This window comes from Ictidomys tridecemlineatus, chromosome 6, assembly GCF_052094955.1.
Source record: "Ictidomys tridecemlineatus isolate mIctTri1 chromosome 6, mIctTri1.hap1, whole genome shotgun sequence".
NCBI lineage: Eukaryota > Metazoa > Chordata > Mammalia > Rodentia > Sciuridae > Ictidomys > Ictidomys tridecemlineatus.
Genome location: NC_135482.1, coordinates 200108634 through 200117028, shown reverse-complemented (window position 1 = coordinate 200117028; position 8395 = coordinate 200108634). Strand labels below are relative to the sequence as shown.

Below are 8395 nucleotides of genomic sequence, written 5' to 3'. Positions count from 1 at the left end.
GCCACGCGGAAGGAGGAGCGCGAGGCACTCTCGGGGAGAGGCGGGAGGCACGCCGGGCGGTGCAAGGCCTTCTGGTGAGGGAGGCGGGGAGCCGGGCGCGAGGACCTCCGGGAGGGAGGGCGGGAAGGGGGCCGGGGGCGGAGGCCCTCTGGGGAGGAAGGCAGGGAGGGGGTACGCTGCACCCTCTGGGAGGAGGGCGGGAGGCAGGGAGGGGGTACGCTGGACCCTCTGGGAGGAGGGCGGGAGGCAGGGAGGGGGTACGCTGCACCCTCTGGGAGGAGGGCGGGAGGCAGGGAGGGGGTACGCTGGGCCCTCTGGGAGGAGGGCGGGAGGCAGGGAGGGGGTACGCTGGGCCCTCTGGGAGGAGGGAGGGAGGCAGGGAGGGGGTACGCTGGACCCTCTGGGAGGAGGGAGGAAGGCAGGGAGGGGGTACGGTGGACCCTCTGGGAGGAGGGCGGGAGGCAGGGAGGGGGTACGCTGCACCCTCTGGGAGGAGGGAGGGGGTACGCTGGACCCTCTGGGAGGAGGGCGGGAGGCAGGGAGGGGGTACGCTGGACCCTCTGGGAGGAGGGCGGGAGGCAGGGAGGGGGTACTCTGGGCCCTCTGGGAGGAGGGAGGGAGGCAGGGAGGGGGTACCCTCCCTCTGGGAGGAGGGAGGGAGGCAGGGAGGGGGTACGCTGGACCCTCTGGGAGGAGGGCGGGAGGCAGGGAGGGGGGGGTACTCTGGACCCTCTGGGAGGAGGGAGGGAGGCAGGGAGGGGGTACGCTGGGCCCTCTGGGAGGAGGGAGGGAGGCAGGGAGGGGGTACGCTGCACCCTCTGGGAGGAGGGAGGAAGGCAGGGAGGGGGTACGCTGGACCCTCTGGGAGGAGGGCGGGAGGCAGGGAGGGGGTACGCTGGACCCTCTGGGAGGAGGGAGGGAGGCAGGGAGGGGATACGCTGCACCCTCTGGGAGGAGGGCGGGAGGCAGGGAGGGGGTACGCTGCACCCTGTGGGAGGAGGGACGGGGTACGCTGGACCCTCTGGGAGGAGGGAGGGAGGCAGGGAGGGGGTACGCTGGACCCTCTGGGAGGAGGGAGGGAGGCAGGGAGGGGGTACGCTGGACCCTCTGGGAGGAGGGAGGGAGGCAGGGAGGGGGTACGCTGCACCCTCTGGGAGGAGGGAGCGAGGCAGGGAGGCAGGGAGGGGGTAGGTGGACCCTCTGGGAGGAGGGAGGGAGGCAGGGAGGGGGTACGCTGGACCCTCTGGGAGGAGGGAGGGAGTACGCTGGACCCTCTGGGAGGAGGGAGGGAGGCAGGGAGGGGGTACGCTGGACCCTCTGGGAGGAGGACGGGAGGCTCTCTGGGAGGGAGGCAGGGATGGGGTACGCTGGACCCTCTGGGCGGGCCCCCTTGAGCCCTTCTGGGGGGGTGGATCGGGGTTAGCGGCCCAGCCCAGGAATTTCGTGATTGTTTGAATCTCAGTCCTGCTGTGAATTAGCTTTAGAATGTAAATGGTGAGGGATGGCCTTCCTGAAGTCCCAACCATTGGGAGGCAGAAGCAGGAAAATGGCTAGTTAGGATGCAGCACTGGCAAGCTTGCAAGATCCTGCCTCAAAATAAATCTTTCTTTTGAATCTAAAAAACAGAAAAAAAAAAAATGATCCAAGTGCAGTGGCACGCGCTTGTAATCCCAGTGGCTTGGGAGGCCGAGACAGGAGGATAGAAAGTTCAAGGGCAAGGTGCTAAGCAACTCAGCGAAACCGTGTTTCTAAATAAAATACAAAATAGGGCTGGGGATGTGGCTTGAGTGGCTGTGAGTTCAATCCCTGGTACCAAAAAAAAGAAAATGAAAAGTGGGAAGAACACACAGTTTCCCATAAGGAATCACATTTCCTTCCATCTCAGCAGAAAAGGCTTCTCTCACTTCTGTGTGAGCTCAGCCATATCCTTCCTGATAGGTAACACAGACATGAGCAGTGGAAACATGAAGTTAAGGGAACAGTTCTGCAAACTGGTTCCACTATGCTGACCCTACTCCCAACCCACATGTGCTTTCTTTTAAAAAGCAATTTGCCTGCAACACTGCCTGGCTTCAGTCAATAGGCTATGTTGCATTTCTCATCAAACACCCTTTTATCTGCAAGAGAAATGCAGGCCTGAAATGCTGACAAGAACACGTTCCCCAGAAGGGTGGTAGACTTTTGCTATGCATTCACAGCCAGATTCCAGAACTTAGGGAGCTAAGGATAATTTCCCCTACCCATAAATGCTGAATTACAACTGGTCAGCAAAGGCCAAAGTGAAATGGAGTTGCCTTGGAGGTGTTGCCAAGAGCATTAGGGACTTAGAAGCCTGATGCAATCCTGTTGTCAGTCAAAAGTCAAAAGGTGGAGCTGGGTGGGACTATAGAATCTTCTTTGGGGACCCCCAATGAAACTAGAGGGCAGGAGGGCTATATTGTCCTTTCTGAGAGAACCCACTCTATCCCTTGAGAGTGTCCCCTTGCCCCCTTTCCTAGCTCTCTAATAAAATTTGCTATTCTTTTATGGCATCCTCTCAAGCGGGAACATGAGAATCTAGGGTAGAGACCTCTGCAGCTGCCTCCCTCAGGCTCTGCAGGTGGGTCTCTTGCAACACTTCCCACACACGCACATGCCTGTATGGCCAAGTAGTGTTTGGAGGGTATAGTTTTATGTAGCCTGTATTTCCATCTGCTACCCCACTCCTATGTATCAGGTAGTGATCACTCTGTACCTATTAATGTGGGTAAAGCATGCTGTAAACTAATTTTTTTCTTTTTTTTTTTTTTTTGGTACTTGGGATTGAACCCAAGGTTGCTTAACCACGGAGCCACATCCCCAGCCCTTTTATATATTTTATTTAGAGACAGGATCTTGCTAGGTTGCTTAGGCCTTGCTAAATTGTTGAGGCTGGGTTTGAACTTTCCATCTTCCTGTTTCAGCCTCCCAAGTTGCTGGGATTACAGGCATGTGCCACCGCGCCTGGCCAATGTAAGCAGTATTTTCAACTGCTGCTTCTCACTTAGCTGCCCTCCTATGGAAGAATTGTGGCTTACATTCTTAGGCTGTCTATCCTAGTGCATAATCTGCACAGGATACACTCTATCTGCTGAAGATCCCACCGTGAAAGAGTAAGACTGAAATTTCCCCTTCTTCCTCTTCCCCAATCCAGGGGCTTCCAACCAATTGTGGTGCATTTTCTGCTTGCTTTCTGTTCTTTGCCTGAGTGCATAATTACAAATATGTCTCCTTTCTACAAAAAGTGGGATGATTCATATGTTTATTACTCATGGGGACAAGGGGTACACTTTCTCGATAGTAGTGCTCCACAAATACACAGAGTCAAATTGGCAGAAGAGTGGATTGTATGCAAGCCAGCTCTAGAGAGGGATAGAGCAAATATTTTTTTTCACAGTCTTCAGAAAACTCAAGGGTGAGGAAAGCTGTTACAAGAGAACAGGGACAAAAGTACATAAGCAGATGTAGCTAGGTTGTGTTACACCAGGCTACTAGCTGGGGCCGGGGGTGACCAGTTCCCTGCATGAGAAGTGAAGACAATTTGGAGCTTTAATTCTTAGTGTGTGGGGCCACCCCTGAGCTATTTAGTGTCTTCTTTCAGCCTTGAGCCAAAGAGGTTTGGGTCTGGCTTTGCACGCTATTTTATGGCCCCTCCCACTTGATGGATTGCTGCAGATGAATGTGGCCTTTACCTCCGCTGGGCTAAGGAGTCTGCTTTCTCAGAGCTCTGGACCTGGATATTACCCCTTGCCTTATTTGGTGAAGAACATTCCATCGAAATTTTTTTTTAAGCCCCCTTGTATAAATAAAGGAAACACAGGTTCTCGAATTCTCTTTTTCCAGTGTGGAAGCTTGGCCTGTAAGTACAAAGAGCCATCTGTTAGACCACGACACAAGAAAAGACCACTGACTCCAATTAAAATCAAATTAAAGCAAGCTTATTATTTCGACCGGCCGGGCTGTCTTGCCCATCAAAATCGTGGGAGCCAAGGACAGCGGCGAGGCTTCTTTGCAGCCTGGTTTTATAGCCCAAAAAGTTACACAAAGGGGGGGTTACAGATAACAACACTCTGAGGAGCATAACACAAGCTTACATTTTTGCTGGCCCCGTCATCAGAATTTTTGGAGATCTTAGAGACTCAGAGAGGGTCGTTATCCGGCCAGGGAAGGCCAGAATTTATGGGGCATCACCAAGTTTAGGGAAGGGTTGTTATATGGTCAGGGAAAACCGGACATGGGTGAGTTTAGGGCACGGGCAGGCATTTCAATCAGCTTTACAACATCAACTAATGGCCAGGCCATACAGACATCCTAATATTTTTACAGAAAACAGAAATGAATCCTTCATAACTTGTGACAAGCTGGCTTCTGATCTAATGAGAGAACTAGGCTAGGTACATCACCATCCTGCCCCCACTTTATAAAAAATTACTTCCGTGACCTGTGGTCTTTTCGCCACCAGCCTACTCCACGCAGAGGGACCCTGTTTCCATGGCATGCACGGGATGTGGGCAGGATCTCAGTATGTGGGAGTTGCCCTTAATTTTAGAGGGATTCTGTTTCATGCGCACTGGCATACCTCAAGATCTTACCCATCAGTACCTGTTTTGCTGTCTGATGACTGAACAGGGTTTCTGTCTTGTCATGTCGTTTCTGCCACATCAGGTTTTTTTTGTTGTTGTTGTTTTTTTTTTTTTTTTTTTTTTTTAGAGGCAGGGTCTCATTGAGTTGCTTAGTGCCTCGCCATTGCTGGGGCTGGCTTTGAATTCTCCACCCTTCTGCCTCAGCCTCCCAAACCACTGGGATTACAGGTGTGTGCCACCATGCCCAGCCAGGTTGGGTTTTGATGCAAGGCAAATCAGCCCCATATGCCATAAGGAGTGGCCGCCATAAAGGCTTGGGCCTCAGGTGCTCACACCTTACTCTGGGTGTGTCTGGGTTGGTGTTTTGTCAGATGAACACTTGCAGACACTCCATAGTGTGAGTGCCTCATGCAAACCACTGAGGCCCAAATAGAACAAAAAGACTCTCTGCCTGACTGAAGTGGGATATCGTTTTCTCCTGGCTTCAGACTCAGACTTCCACTTGAATTGGGACTTAGACCTTATCTCTCCTGGGTCTCTATCTGCCAGAGCAGATCCTGCATTCTCAGCCTCCAAAAATCATGTGAGCCAAGTCCTCATAACAAGTCCATTATCTTTCTCTGTTCTCTCTCTGGAGGACCCAGACTAACACATGGTCCATCTCCTTCAAGTTGGGCTTCCAAGTCCTCCTTTCCTTTCAGCAGTGCCCTGTCCTGTCCTCACAGAAACACCACTTGTTGGTCTGCCTCCTGGTCCTCACCACCCTGCAGTCTTCATGCTCCTCAAAGCAATCATTGGAGGACATGTGAGGTGGTACCTGCATCCCTTGGCTCCTTGTCCCTTCCTCCATCCTCAAAGCAGCAGAGCAGCACCTTCCAATCTCTTCACTTCCCTCTTTCACTTGCGGGATCCCATGGTCACACTGCACTCACTCAAATAACCAAGGATACTTGCCCTAGTTAAAATCCTAGATCTGATCACCCCTGGAAAATCTGTTTTGCCATCTGAGGTAACATGTTCCTAGGTCAGGGTTTGGGTATGGACATCTCGGGGACCTCACCTTACCAGAGTCAGCCTTCCTAGGCATACCTTTATTACTCAAGGCTAAGAATGCAGATGGGTCCAAGAAAACTCATCCTTCTTCCTGGAAAACAACTCAGTGCATCGACCCTGTTCCAGAACCATCTCCTTCTAACTCTGTAACCATGGGACTTGCCCATTCCTCACTGAAGGGCTGCCCCAGGGTAGGGAGGGCAGACCTTCAAGATGCAGCCAGAGGCAGAGGTGTAAAGCCACAAAGGCCAGGAGGCCCTAGAAAGTCATTGTGTGAGGCCATATCTGAGGCCAGCAACATGTGGGGCCTGGAAAGATGTGGGCTCTGGAGCTGAGCTGCTGTGTTGAAGACAACACTTCTCTGTGCGTTCTCATCTGTAGTATGTCAGATGGGGACAATGAGAGCTGATACTTCATAGGACTGACATGCCAAAGTCCACGAGATAGTTAAAGAGAACTGTGGGAATAAAGCTGGGCATGTCCTTACAGTAAATATATGTATTATAAGGGTTACATCTATAATCACAGTGTTATCATAGAAAATAGTAGTCTTTGCCCACAAGTCTGAGAGAAACAAAGTCGTAGCATGAGGCCATCCAGCTGTTTCCTTTTGGTCTCTATCTTGTCTACCTATTTCTTGATGGCCAAAACTGGGGGGCCAGTCTCACAGTTCCCAGCACTCAGGCATCTGGAAGCTTCTCTCTCATGAGAAGGTTGGTCACCTCCAATTCATGTTTAGCACTTTGCTGTTTTTGTTTTGTTTTGTTTTTGCAGTGTAGGGGATTGAACCTAGGGCCTCATATGCTAAGCAGATGCTTTACCACCAAGCCCGAGCCCCATTATCTTTACCACACATTATTAGCTCAGATGTCCTTATTAAGGTCAGTTACTACTAATAATAGCAATAATTAACAAATATTACAACCAATTATAATAATACATAGTACTACAGATAGTGATAGTAAAATTACAAATATAGTCAAATATTTTCTATCCATCAAACTCACTTTAAAAAAATCAGATAATACTTTTAGTTTGGAGTATAAGCCCTTAGCAACCACATCATGTGGGCATTTCCCAGGTGCATCTGAAGTTCAAACAGTTTATCATTCTGTACAGCCAGGCCCTCCACATGTCTGCACATATTAAAAACATTGTGGCAAAAAGTGAATGCATACCCTTGAAAGCACATACATTACTTACTTTGTCCTTCCTGCTGTTGATGGTGACCAATAGTCCTTTCCACTGGGCCCATTGTAAGGTTTGACTGAAAAAAACACCTGAACTTTGGAGTGTTACATTTCAAAATCCCAAGAACCTTCAAATGATAACCAGTGTCCATAAGAGGGTACCACTTTCACTGGGCCTCTTTATATATGATCTCATTAAACCCCATGGCTTCCTTGGGAGACTCTGTACCAGGGGCCTGGTTTGCTCTGAACTTTGTGTCCTTTCGGGTCATTTCACTGACAGCGCAATGTTCCTGGACACAGTCAAACTTCTACCAATGGGTCCCAGAGTGTTCTAGTTAATATGTCTTGTTTCAGAAGTTGTTGCTGGAAATGCTTATAAAGCATATCTTTAGTGACTTAGTAAGTATGTAGAGTAGGGACATTCAGTATGCAGTAGGACATTCCTCGTGCATGTCCCTTGTATGAACTGATCCTTCCCCACCCAACTCTCTGCTTCCCTCCCACAGGCCCCACCTAAGTCAGGTCTCAGCACAAGTCTCAGGGACACGCTCGGTCCACATGGGAGCCTGCAGAAGGGACTGCTGGCTTTAGCATCTCTTCTACTTCTGTACATATTTACATGACATCTCCAGCCCCCTGGCCTCGGCTGGGTCAAGATGAGTTCTGGCCTCTGGGACGTACACAGAAGTGACTGTGTCCCTGGTGGTCCAGCCACAAACCAATGCCACTGTCTGTGTTCGTTATCTTGCCAGTTACGGAGTTCCTGGAGGGTGTTGGATCCTCCAGATAAAAGAAATCTGGCCATGTGGCTGCAGCGGCCAGCATGGCCAGAGCAAGGTTGGGAAATTAACTTATAATGCTTATGCTGATGCAATTTGCATTTTTTTCTGAGTAGAGCAAATAAATCCCAGTAGAGTGAGATAAACAGGAATAATGCAATGTAATGCAGAGTTTAGAAGAAGCAAACTGTTAGGAGTGGACTGCAGGGACAAGGATGAGCAGGAAGGCCTGGGAAGACTTGACAGCCTAAGCCAGAGGTAGCGCAGGACAGGAGGCAGGTAGCCACTGTAGACCCTAGAAACAGACCTGACAGGCCAGTGGAAGGTCAGGTGCATGAGTGAGGGAGAAAGAAAGCAAGCAAGCTGGCTGGCTTGCCACAGTGGCACTGCTGTAGCCAGAGGGGAGTTTGGAAGGGCACATGCTAAAGCTTGAGACAGCATTCTGACATCCGTACAGTCATCTCTTGCTTCACAAGTTCAGGGCAGAAGTCTGAACCAGAGATAAATCTGGAAGTTGTCCATGTGTGTTTGCTGTTTGGCTCCCTCAGATTGGTTAAGGGGTCCAAGGACATGAGGGTGGAGTGAGGAGAGAAGGATCCGAGCCTCCTGGCAGGTAGAGGGCAGAATGAGGAGCAATGGCCAGAGGAGAAGAGTGCAGGGGAAGGGGAGGACAGTCCTGGGGGCAAGAATAGGTGCCTACCTGTCAATGCTGGTCACGGGGATGTGGAGGAAAATCTTCCCTTGGATTAGGCCTAGGAGTGGCTCTCAT

At 50.8% G+C, this 8395-nt stretch overlaps 1 long non-coding RNA gene across 1 annotated transcript in view; it reads right to left on the bottom strand.

Moving 5' to 3' along the window:
- Positions 1-2722: 2722 nt before the first annotated feature.
- The window catches only part of LOC120888540 (uncharacterized), a 54706-nt gene continuing 49033 nt past the window's right edge, over positions 2723-8395 (bottom strand). The window contains exon 2 of the long non-coding RNA XR_005732262.2: positions 2723-3875. This is a non-coding gene — a long non-coding RNA (uncharacterized LOC120888540). The remainder of the gene's footprint in view (positions 3876-8395) is intronic.